We start from the raw sequence: 13,115 nt of genomic DNA, 5'->3' as shown, positions 1-13,115 counted from the left end.
TGGTGTGTTCCGTCTCGCTAAAAAAAAATCAGACTATTATGGCTTCATTCACCTGACCAGAACCCATCGCTGGGCGTAACACTGCCCACCCACCACCGGATCAGCCTCAATGGAAACATTTCAGCACCTCAATAAATTGTGCATGCCACACTGATTCAGATTCTAAATTTATCAATAACCCGCGTACAATGAGCGGCAATCATCATCGCCTTCTACCAACGCGACAACGACAATGACGATGACGACGAAGACGACGAGCTAAAACCATTCAAGATGCAAAGCAACAAGTGGAACGAATACGGTCTGGGGTTTAGCACAATCTTAGCTTCAAGCGGTTGGGGGTACGGATTTGTGAGCAGCATCTTGTTTGACGTCCAACGGCTGAGGATCCGATTTATAAAATTGAACTAGAAAGATAGACACGGCGTGCAATGGGAATGGATCGAGTCGGGGCAACTCAAACACGTTCTAGGATTGAAGTGTATCGTCTGATTCCGATTGGGTACGGCATAACCAACATCTTGTTTCATCAAGAGTTGATTCTAAATTGCTTTCAACTGTCTGGATCTGGATTAAGTTTGAATCGCCCATCATCGTTCAGTAGGTTGGTTGATCGTTCTTCATTCCCCTTACTGACAAGTACCATGCGTCTCCATGTTACCGAAGACTAGCGGGTGTATCATAACAACGCAGGGTTCCCATCAGAGCATCAACGTTCCATTAATGAACAAGTAAGGAATGTGTACAGCTATCCCCCGAAGAACACGTTTCCCACTGAGTTGCACCCACCGCTTTTTCTCGGCGGGGTTTCAACCAGTCGATCGAATTTTTTGAATGTGAGTAGGGTCAATTGAGAACTAGTCACTCGCAGAAAATCAGAGCGCTTGGTTGAAACCCCACCGAGAAAAAGCGGTGGGTGCAACTCAGTGGGTAACGCGTTCTTCGGGGGATAGCTGTATGTTCAAAATGGATCATTATCATTCAATTCATATTCCTGCCTGTTCATCAGCGCAACTTTTCAAATATAGTTCGTTTGTTTTAAACAGCAATTATAGCTTTCCCCGAAGATGGCGTTACCCACTGAAAAAAGTACCCAAAAGTAAGTTATTTTCACACATATCGCCACTTTATTGCAGGAGGCCAAAAGTAGGTAAAGTGAGTAAAAGTAATTTTCATTTACTTGTGTTCAAATCGTATGGAATTGAAAATTTGCTTTCTTAGGAAAGTCAGTTATACCCAAGAGTAGGTGAATATGATCGTGATTATACTCAAAGTCAAAAGTAGCCTCTAGATACGGTTTTTATTATCGTGTATGTTTTTGTTTTTGCATAATTATTTTCCCGCCTTTTTAATATCAGATGATGGCTTCGACCAGTGTAACCAAAATGACAAATATGTTTTCTATAGAAGATTTGTAGGTTTATGCATGGTCCGGTGCATGAAAACCAAAGACCCAACGACTGCGAATACGAAGAAGTCTTTGAATACAAATTAGCAGACTACGAAAAAATTAAATTTAAATTAAACAGTGTCAATTGGCAATTAATTTTAAGGAATGTAGGAAATGTCGAAATTGGTATAGACGTGTTCTACAAAATTTTAACAGAAATAATTTCGGAAGAAATTCCTTTGAAGAAAAAAAGACGCAACAGAAACACACAAAATCCAGTCTGGTATAACAGACAAATGAAAAACTTGAAAAATCGGAAGCAAAAAGCACATAAAATTTATAAAAAACACAATAGTAGTAATAATTTATTAATTTATTTGGATATATGCGATCAACTGAATTTAGCTATCAGTACTGCATTTGAAGAATATAATGCAAAAACAGAACATGAAATAAAGTCCTGTCCAAAGAACTTCTTTAATTACGTAAAAACCAAATTAAAATCTGACAATTTTCCTTCAATAATGCAACTCGACGAAAATGTCGGTGATAGCTTGGAAAAAACTGCAATCTATTTGCAAATTTTTTTCAAGAAATCTATACGACATTTTCTGAAGAAGATCGCGACCGCGATTATTTTTGCATTTTTCCAGAATTTTAAAGGGACATTGGCCTCAATCAACTTCAAGTGCAGGATATTTTGCAGGCTTTAAAAAATTTAGACGCCTCAAAAGGTCCTGGACCTGACGGAATTCCTCCAGTTTTTATTAAATGTCTAGCAATGGAACTCACTGCTCCATTGTTCTGGATTTTTAATATGTCCCTGGAATCTGGAACCTTCCCGAAAACTTGGAAAAGCTCATTCCTAGTGCCTATCTTTAAATCTGGCCGAAAATCTGACGTACGTAATTATCGTGGTATAGCCATTATCTCTTGCATTCCTAAACTTTTCGAGGCAATTGTCAACGAAAAATTATTTCTCCAAATCAAAAATAGAATTACTGACATGCAACACGGCTTTTTCAAGGGTCGCTCGACCTCGACAAATTTACTTGAATTTATAGACTATTCATTGAATGCAATGGATAATGGAAACCACGTAGAAGCTCTCTATACAGACTTTAGCAAGGCATTTGACCGCATAGACATACCAATGCTACTTTTTAAATTGCTTAAAATTGGAATTGAGTCAGGGCTCCTAAAATGGCTTGAATCATATTTAACTAACCGTCAACGGAAAGAAATCGAGTCCAATTCAAGTCACTTCAGGCGTCCCCCAAGGCTCTCATTTGGGACCTCTTCTTTTTATTCTATACGTAAACGACATTTCTTTCATTCTCAAAAAACTTAAATTGCTTATTTATGCCGACGACATGAAGCTCTTTTTGGAAATAAGAAATGAAGAAGACATCAATATATTCCGGAATGAAATACACATATTCAACATATGGTGCAAAAAAAAGTCTACTAGAATTGAATGTAAAAAAATGTAACTTAACATCATTTAGCAGGAAAAGAACAACTTCAAATATTTCATTTGCACTAGGAAATCAAAATGTAGAAAAATGTGAAAGAGTTAGGGATTTAGGAATTATCTTAGACTCTAAACTAACTTTCATAAACCATTACAACACAATTATTCACAGGGCAAATAACATGCTAGGCTTTATCAAGCGCTTTTGCTATAACTTTCAGGACCCATACACAATTAAAACACTATATATCGCCTATGTGAGGTCAATACTGGAATATTGCAGCATTGTATGGTCTCCTTTTTCAATCACGCACGAAGAAAGATTAGAATCCGTACAAAAACAATTTCTATTATACGCTCTTCGTAAATTAGGTTGGACATCATTTCCTCTTCCATCATATGAAGCATGCTGCATGCTTATAAACATACAAACATTAAAAGAGCGTCGTGAATATGCAATGGTTTCGTTTGTAAACGATATCGTTTCGCAACGCATTGACCCCACAGAACTTTTATCAAAATTAAATTTCCATGCACCTACTCGGCAACTCCGAAATCTAAATTTATCTGCCATAAAACATCATCGCACAAATTATGCAAAATATGGGCCATTAAACCACAAACGAAGTGACAGACGACTAACTGGCGAAGAAATCCATTTAAATAATGTGGTTCACTGTAATAGAATTTTCTTAGAAGCTTCTGCCATCATCCACCAGATGGGATAGTATTTTTGTTTTGGTTTTGCACAAAGTTGATTTTGTGTACAATGATTCTTTGACAGTGTGCAAAGAGTGCGTATCATTTTGTCATTTTTTTATGCATTTCAGTTTTGAGTAGAGTGAAAGAGATAGAACCAAAATATTCTAGTACATTTGGTGAAAATGCTAGTTCAATCCAGTAGTAGTGTTGCCATGTGGTACAATCCAGTAGTAGTGGTGTTGCCGTGTAGTACACTGAAAAATTGCAATAGCAGGTTAGTCACCAAAGTTTTCGAGCCGCTCCGTCTGTCACTTCGTTTGTGATTGAACCGCATGATGGCTTCTTACAATCAATACTGCGAAACCATTGACTTTACAATGTCTCGGCATAAACTAAAACAATATTTTTACTGCATAAGGCATTATAACTCATAAAAAATAGGAAAGCTGACACTGCTTAATTTTTAATAAAGGAAAAATTATACTTTTAACCTTTTGTGGAAAGTTGACGAAATAGATAAATAAATTTAAGAAAACAAAACTGTATTCTAATATGTACTAGTCTACGTTGGTTGACGAAATAAATAAATAAAAAAATAAAAAAAAATTAACTTCCATTTCTTTACTGGAAAAACAAAATAAGAAATAGTTTTTAATTTTTATACGTGGTTTCTAAATTGAACACAGTTGAAGAACCTTCAAAAGCAATAAAAACATTGTTTTTAAACACTTTGTTTCAATTAAATTGACAACACTGGATACGATGATGGATGATTCGTACACACACATTCGTAATCTGGTGTGTAGAAAAAAGGTAAACGAAACAATCTCAGCTTACAAAATTATTCGCGGCTCGCGTTTTTAACGATGCAAATGATATTATTTAAGTAAATATCATCTTTAAAAGTGAATTAACTTGAAAGTGCTTGTAGAAGCACGTGTGGTGATTGTTTTTAGTGTGGTTCTGAGAAGTGAAAGCCAGTGAAAACAGTTATTTAAATTACATGCCCAGAGCAGAACAAAATCGACTGATCGTACTTTTTAATGCAAATATTGCGAATGCGTAAATGAATTGGAAATATTTTGGTGGGAAAGTGTGCAAATATGTATCCAGATCTTATTCATTTAATTTTGGCTCATTTATTAAGGTATGTAATTAGTAATTTACTATTTTGTATGAAGATGTATTTCGTACGCATACCAAAACACGTTTATTTAATGATTGTGGCGACAGCCATTGTTGCATGACGTGCCGTATCACCTTAAACACGACCGTTGGATTGACCGTCCTGCCATGGCTGAGGCATACACGGAACCGAAAAATTACCCAACACTAAATTATGTTCACTCATCTCCCATGTTCCGTTCAATAACCTAATTTTCAGTAAGCCGCTTATAGTAGTTTAAATTTGACTACGGTAAAAATAATTACTTACTCGTGAGTATTTTCTACCACAAATTAAGTTCAATTGACTAAAATGTGATAATATCTCATATACTCACTAGTAGCTTATTGAACGATAATCATGAAAAAATCGAATATCTCGTTCCGTGTTTGACAACAACAAAAAGTGACAGTGGGATGCAAATTCAAAATTACCCAAAATTAAGTAAAAAAAAACTTAAATTAAGGGTAACTTTTTTTTCTCTGTGAACCAACTATAATTTTATTTCTCAAATGCAATACAAAACAGCACACAATAGAAAGAGACACATGTGAATACTACTGTAGCGACATCTGTGTGAGGAAAGATGTACCTCCCGAGCTAGTAGGGTCGTTGCGCATGTACTAGATGTTTGCACAAACTTAAAATCACTTCCAAGTTCCGTAAAGCTCAAATAAGGTTCCGACCGAACATTCAAGCCACATGAAGCAACCCGCACAAGTCTTTATTAGTAAAAAAGTAGAAGGGTCTGTGCTTAGGGGTACGAACGGAAGCTTGACGTAGGACCGCTAGTGAACGGAATAAATGTGAAGAGCATTTAGTTCTTTTAATTGATCAATTATCTATTATCTCAACTCTTTCCGTTTTTGAATTGTAGGCGTACCAAATTTGTAGTAATTTTTTTCAATGAGAAAGTTGATGAAGAGAATCAATCAAAATCACTTGCACCTCTGCTTCCAAGTTTGGTTACAAGATTACAACTCTGGAGAGCATTTTGCACAGGTAAATTCTATTCCAACTCTTCTGGGCGTGTTTAGTGTAGGTGACAGCATCACGGACCTCATTTTCCAGGAACACCTTCAGCACACCTCATAGATCAGACCGGAGATACGTTTGACACCACCACGGCGAGCCAGACGACCGATGGCGGTTATCTCGAAGAACTTTGCGATGACGCTTGGCGCTTCCTTTACAAGACCTTTTCCTCCTTTGCCACGACCAGTCACAGTCAATTGTTGCTTGTTAGGTGTGAAGGAGTGGACTAGCCACCACCTTCCTACTGCTGCTATTGCTGTTCACCACGCCGTCCGAAGCGAAAATGAGCTAATGCCATACAGCAGCGCTCTTTTATATCTTTTCAGGTTAAAGCAGAATGATGTGCAACCAAATGGTATAAAAGCTACAAAGCCTCCTCCCATTATGAGTAGTTTGCTATCAAGTAGCGACACTGGCTCTTTTCCTTTTGCGTACACGGCGAATGAGAACGACCCAAATTTGAGTTTAGTTCACTCATAATCACCAAAAGTGCAGGAACTCAGCGATGAGTAAATTTGTCTCATGGTTTCCTGTGGAAAACCTAAAAAATCTGCCAGAAAATGAGGAAATTGACGAAAATTTTATTCAGTCTCGGAGTAGTACCAATAGACTGAGTGAGTCCAATCTTTACTTTTCTCAAATTCGGAAATTTTTCCCTGGAAAATCCTGGAAAAACCTGGGAAAACATGAGGCAAATTTACTCTTCGCTGAGTTCCTGCACTTTATTTCTTATTTCTGAAATAACAAAACTCAAATTTGGGTCGTTCTCATTCGCTGTCATATCACCTTGAAAGATATCAGCGCCGGTGGATAGCGTGATTACCTCTCACCCCAGCAGGCCTGGGTCCAATCTCAGTCGGCGCCACCGGCATGTTCTAAGGCATAACATCTCTGATTACGCCTTCCTTCGGGAAGTAAAGCCGTTGGGTCCCCGGTTGAGTTGATGGGTCGATTGGTAGGGTCCAGGTGTGGGAGCTGCCTCCCTGGCGTCGGTAGCATTGGAGCTCAGTACGGAAAACAAATCTCGCGTCACTTTTCAATAGGTCCTATCTACATTGATCGATTCTCTTCATCGACACTCTCTTTCGTAAATAACTCGGCTTCACAAATGTTTCCTGCCGTCTTCGTCGAATTAGATGCTAGATTGTTGCTTCTTCCATCGAAAATATCCGGCCGTGGCGATTCAAAGTTGATCAAGTTTGATCAAAATAATTTGTACCCCCTGCTTCCAGTTTGATTACATGAGGTTTTTGTGTGGTCGTTGGTTCTAAATATGGACAAACAGGCAGTTGAATTCTATTCCTACTCTTTACTGTAATAAGCTTGGTGGCCCTGAAAAGAGCCGTTTTGTTGCCATGATTTAACCTCCGAAACCAAACAAAGTGCGTCTCTGTCACTTCAAAACGTAGATGACATCCATGGCCGCTTACGCTTGGTGTGTTTAGTGTAGGTGACAGCATCACGGATCTCATTTTTCAGGAACACCTTCAGCACACCTCGTAAATCAGACCGGAGATACGTCAGACTCCGCCACGGCAAGCCAGACGACGGATGGTGGTTATCTCGAAAAAAATTGCGTTTGGTTCTGAATATGGCGATGAGTGTGCAAAATATTACGCAATTCCATCCTCCCTATTCGCACGCGCCCGAGAATCGGAGGCGAATGCCACTTCGACTTGTTTCGTCTACTTACTACTCTCTGACGACTGTGCTGGTGAAGCAGCATATGCATGTAGGTAATTGGTGGATTTGTTAGTTAATTCGACGCTTTTAGACAATGCTGGACATTTAACAGTTTTTCAATAGTTTCTTGTTAAAAATCAACATTCGGAAGCATTGTTATCGATGCGTAGCCATATTTCTGATCGATTGGTGATAAAATTATTAAAATTGGACCAGGGGCAGCTGAGTTATTAACGTTCAAAATCTTTCTTAATTTGTTACATGTTCCATTTTCGGTTTTCACAAAGTGTACCCCCATATAGAAATCAAAGACGTAGTCCTACGTCAAAATTGTGCACGAGATGTTCACTAAACGTATTCTACGTCAACCATGTGGTCGTGTCTTGTACACAACCCCACAATGTTTTCATAATGGTTCCACTGATCGGCGTCCACAATCCAACAACAGTCAACTCTCTACATATTGATGTTCTATACCTCGATATGTGACCACTTTTTTTTCTATATGTTGATAATTATCCCGGTCCCTTCAAACGGTCTAGTAGCATAGAGGTAACTCTAAGACCAGAAGGTACAGAAGAATTGTGCTCAACTTTTTGGCTCAGCTCTGGTACTCTCTTCGGTCCCAAGCTAATCGATGCACCCCTCGAAACATAGGAAAATCCACGAACCCCTCATTTTGTCTGTCAAACTTTCATAGCGAATCAAAACAAACATAGTGTAGTACTAGAATTTCGACTAGAATGGGGTACGTTAATCGTTTGCTTGGGACCAATAGGCTAGTCAAATAGTGAGCCAATTTAAAATCGTTAGTTTCGTATTGATTGTTGCTAGTAGGCTATTCATGTTCTATATTCGATCCCTCAATATCTCGAAGGTCCCTTAAATATCGTGATATGGAAAGTTGACTGTAGTATTCAAATAGTCTATTCCAGTTAGCGAACGTTTAGTGTTCAGAAATAGAATACCAGTATGGTTGATTTCTGCAACAGATGTCGGTAGTAAAAAAAAGTTATGGCACAGACAAACAGACGCGAGATGTCGTTACTGCAGTCCTATGTTTGGTGGTACTATGTTTTGAAGATATTTTTAATAAAAGAGCTGTTCGTCTGTGGTTATTCATTTTATGTTGCATGCAGAAAACCAGAAACTTTATATTTTTACGAAATTAGCAACTTTTTCGAACAAATATTTGGTACACGTTGTAGCATGGCATATGGGTCATTCCAGCTCAAGTGGGTACAGGATTTTAAAAAGTTGTGGTCGATGTCACCGATTCGAGCCAAACTTGGCCAAAACGCTTATTTTGGCATTCTGAACAAACGCCTTTTTTGATTTTGCTCTAAAGTGCCTAGATCCTTCTGGACTACAACCCTGGATTTTGGAGATTTTTGAAAATTTCATCTTTCAGAAAAGATTACTCCACAACCAAATAAGCTATTCGTAATCTTAGAACGCCAATTTGAAGGTTTTTAATGCAGATTCTTAAAGGTGTACACACATTTTGTTTTTGTTATAGTAACTACAGTAAACAGGCTGATTACCGGCAGGTATCCAAATTGTCGAAAAATGGCCTATTTTCACCATGGGCGGGATTTTTTTATTTCCTAATATTTTGGGCTCAAATTTTCACCACACTTTGGAAAACTCTTCTAATTGCTGTGTTTCCAAGGGCAATTGATTTGGACAATCAATTTTTGAGATATGACCAGATAGTTTTGAGGTTTTTTGGTGGAAAATCAATGAGTTTTATATTTTTTTCCTTCACGACGATGGCACAATTAGTTTTTATGTTATTTTACACATGTTCTGGGCAGGATTCCCATAAGGTACCGTTTATTTATTTTGTAACGCTTGTAGGGGGGAGGGGTCACCTCTATCGTTACGAATTGTTACATAAGGGAGGGGGAGTTGAGCTTTGCGTTACGTAGCAAAGATAAAAAATAAAATCATAAATTTTTGTTGCATATCATGTGAAGGTTGAATACATAACTCAAAACATTTATTTTTCTTATAAATCTTTCTAGCAAAATAAAAACGTTATAACTAACTATTTTTTACTAATTTGCTATTGTTAAATTTTGGAAAAGCAGTTATTTGAAGGTAGTTAGCTCGTCTTTTGTTTTTATTTATAGAATGTCAGATAATCTTGAAATGTATGCTTTTGTATTAAGTCAAAATGAGATGTAATTAATTTCAAATATTACGTAATTATTGCACGGCGCCTAGCTCATTTACTTCTGTCCATAATTTAATAGTGGTCCTAAAAGGGGCTGTCCATAAACTACGTAGACAGTTTAGGGGGCGGGGGGGGGGGGCTTTGACAATTATCCACGGCCCATACAAATTTTGAATTTTTTGTATGGACAATTGTCTATGCAGGGGGAGGGATGGTCAAGAATCCCAATAAACTGTCTACATAGTTTATGAACAGGCTCAAAGTGAAAAATACGTTCCCATGTCATATAAAATTTCACTTGTTTATGGCAGCTGCTGCATGAAAAATCGATACATGACAGTTACGTTAACAGTTAACTCATGCATTGATGTTGGCATCGAAAGCTCTCAATTAATAACTGTGGAAGTGTATCTAGAACACTAAGTTAAGAGCACGCAATAAGCTAATATGCAATAAGCAATAAGCTCAAATGCGTAGAAGAAGAAGATGACGTTACATGAATGGAAAGTGTGTTTTCAAAAAATGAAAAATAGAGGTTCAACGTTTATTTTCTTTATAACCATAATAAAAAAACATTCTTGCTCGTGAGATTGCATCTAAAAAACTAAAAAATTTAATCAAATAAGGATATTATTCAAAAAGCAGCTGTTATCCACAACTGAAATTCTATATACCTGCTAATCTATCTGATTTCATCGTGCTTCTTAAGCACAACGTTTTGGCTGTATCCCATAGGAACGCACTTTTCACTTTTAAGACCACAATTATATTATGGACAGAAGTAAATAAATGACCTAGTTATGATTTCATATAATGAGGATCCTGCCCAGAACATGTGAAAAATGACATTAAAATATTATTGTGAAATCGGAGTGAAGGAATTCAATAAAAAATAAAAAAATATTATATAACATTGATTTTTCGCCAGAAAAGCTCAAAACTACCTCTCACTCATCTGGTCATACCTCAAAAAATATTTGTCCAAACCATTTGCCCTTGGAAACACATCAAGTAGAAGAGTTTTCCAAAGTGTCGTGAAAATTTGAGCCCAAAATATTAAGAAATAAAAATCCCGCCCATGGTAAAAACAGGCCATTTTTCGACAATTTTTATACCTGCCGGTAATCAGCCTGTTTACTGTAGTTACTATAACTAAATCAAAATGTGGATTCACTTATAATAATCTGCATTAAAAAACCTTCAAACTGGCGTTCTAAGATCATGAATAGCTTATTTGGTTGTGAAGTAATGTCTTCTGAAAGATGATTTTTTTTTTTTTAAATCTCGAAAATCCGGGGTTGTAGCCGAGAGGGATCTAGGCACTTCAGAGCAAAATAAAAAAGGCGTTTGTTCAGAACGCCAAAATAAGCGTTTTGGCCAAGTTTGGCTCAAATCGGTGACATCGACCACAGGTGGTGTAACCACTTGAACTGGAATGACCCAAATGTGACATTTATCAATAAATCGTACCATGAAAATATCACTTTTAATCAAAATGGCATCTGAGACTTTGAAATATTGAAAACCTTGGACAAAATCGTAGAATACCAACTTTGGGTCACATTTTTTACTTTAGTTTTCCCTACAACTTTGTCTCGATATTTCCGTGAGAGGATTGAAAAATGTCACAAATGCCATTATGAAAAAAAATGCAACACTCAAAATGGCCAAATTCTAGCACAAATGTGAATGATTGCCCATAACAAGCAATTATGCAAAGCTCCATACAAAGCAGAGAAGATTGAGTTTAATCGATTCGTCATTTGAGGTGGATCTGCCCCATTGGCAAATACCGATTCCTAGGATTTTCCAAGTATTTTGAGTTTAATTATATTCTTCGATTACAGTGTTGAAACTGTAAATCTCTCGTACATTTTTAAATCATCTCAAAGCATCGTATATAACATTAACTGAAGTTTATAATCCTCCCCAGATTGATTGCGCTGACCGTTGCCGGTTTCAGCAAATGAACAGATGGTTTTAACAAAAAGGCATTCAGCTTCACTCAATTCATTAGTTTATACAGCCGGATAATTTGCAGACACGCACATCCCCGTATATCTTATTTATGAACACATAATCAGCTGCTTCAACGCCGCATTATGGCGCTGATTTCAACACCGAGAGACGTCGCGGTTATCTTTGCGCGCTTTTTCTTCGTCATTCTCAGAAATTGCCACCACCAACCAAACACAACAACCATGCAGCAACTTCAACCAGATCGTCTCGACCGAGACCACCGAACGATTCGCTGCCGGATGGCCGTCGTCGGTCGGGTCGTCCTGCTTCTGTTGCGATGTCACCGCGATTCAAAATTTCTTTCACTCGTGAAAGATGGAGGGAGATTTATTTATTTTTTCCTTTAATTTTATCACTCTCGCCAATTTCAAATAACACACTGACTGCTACCGATTTCCACTGCGTTTGTGTCTTCGATTTTCTTACTGCTATTTGCCTACACTTAACGCCTCGCTGAGGGAGTCGATGTCAAGAAAGAGTGCGCATATTTTCACTAGTTTCTTTTTTTCTCATCCAATTTGCTGTGAGGAAATTCCTGATCCACATTTCAAAGATTTACGTAATTTTCCGGTTTCTCTAAATTTGTCACATGAACACACGCTGCTAATTGCACCGGATTTTTCGTCGCACTTCTTCTTGGTCCATGTCTGATGATGGAAACGCAAACGGAAGTAGTTTTCCCCTTTTTTGGGGAAAATTTGCATCACTTTTTCACTTTCGGTCTCTCGGCGCTGATTGATTTTCTATCTCGTTCTTACCGATGGCCCCCTCCACCTTCCACGGAAATGGCTTCAGATTACACCAAGCTAACCGTATACTTACTTCCGAACGCGATGGGAAATCTCACTCAACTGACAGCGGACAGTTTGCTCTCGCCGATTTGCCGACGATCTATGCTCAGTTCAGTTTGGGGAACTCAGTTTGCAAGTCAGTAGGTGGGTAAGTATCAGGCGCATGCGTTTCCGGATTTGAGAGAAAGACACTGTGCGCGCGTGGCTTTGTTCGTTCCATGCAAGGAGGCGGATGGTTGTTGTTATTGTTTTCGCTCATTCATCATTTTTAACGTTTTGAACAATTTATCGAAAAACAAATTTAAATTGTCCTAGTAACCTTTGAACTTCATTAACACCTGATCAGAACAACAGACGTTTCAGAATATGCAAGTTCTGGATGATTTTTCATCAAACACACTCCCACAGTAAGTTCGAAACGAAAATCTCCCACTTCAACAAATTGGTGTAAATTGCCCCAAACGACTCCCGACACGAGCCAGCGTTTTCACTCAAGGGGCGGCGAATGTATAATCCAAATAGTCCATTAGTTTCAATCAAAAATGTAAACACAGACTGCGCCGCATGAAGGTAATCTCCAACATTTCGAGATTCCCGAGTCCAAGATCACACACTCGTAAACGGCCATCCGGTTCGGTAACAGTTGGGCCATTTTCTCGGCACTGTTTAAGCTTCAA

The 13,115-nt window shown here is 38.0% G+C and overlaps 1 protein-coding gene across 4 annotated transcripts in view; it reads right to left on the bottom strand.

Moving 5' to 3' along the window:
- LOC135707568 (uncharacterized) overlaps positions 1–12,548 on the bottom strand; it is a 43,712-nt gene extending 31,164 nt beyond the window's left edge. For all 4 annotated transcript variants that reach the window (XM_065229433.1, XM_065229434.1, XM_065229437.1 and 1 more), the window contains exon 1: positions 12,470–12,548. The gene's annotated coding sequence lies outside the window, so the exon portion shown is untranslated. The remainder of the gene's footprint in view (positions 1–12,469) is intronic.
- Positions 12,549–13,115: the final 567 nt, after the last annotated feature.

Source organism: Ochlerotatus camptorhynchus, unplaced genomic scaffold (genome assembly GCF_037179485.1).
Source record: "Ochlerotatus camptorhynchus isolate MF236.1 unplaced genomic scaffold, CSIRO-AGI_Acam_v1.1 ptg000314l, whole genome shotgun sequence".
Classification (NCBI taxonomy): Eukaryota; Metazoa; Arthropoda; class Insecta; order Diptera; family Culicidae; genus Ochlerotatus; species Ochlerotatus camptorhynchus.
This window is presented reverse-complemented; position numbering and strand designations above follow the sequence as displayed.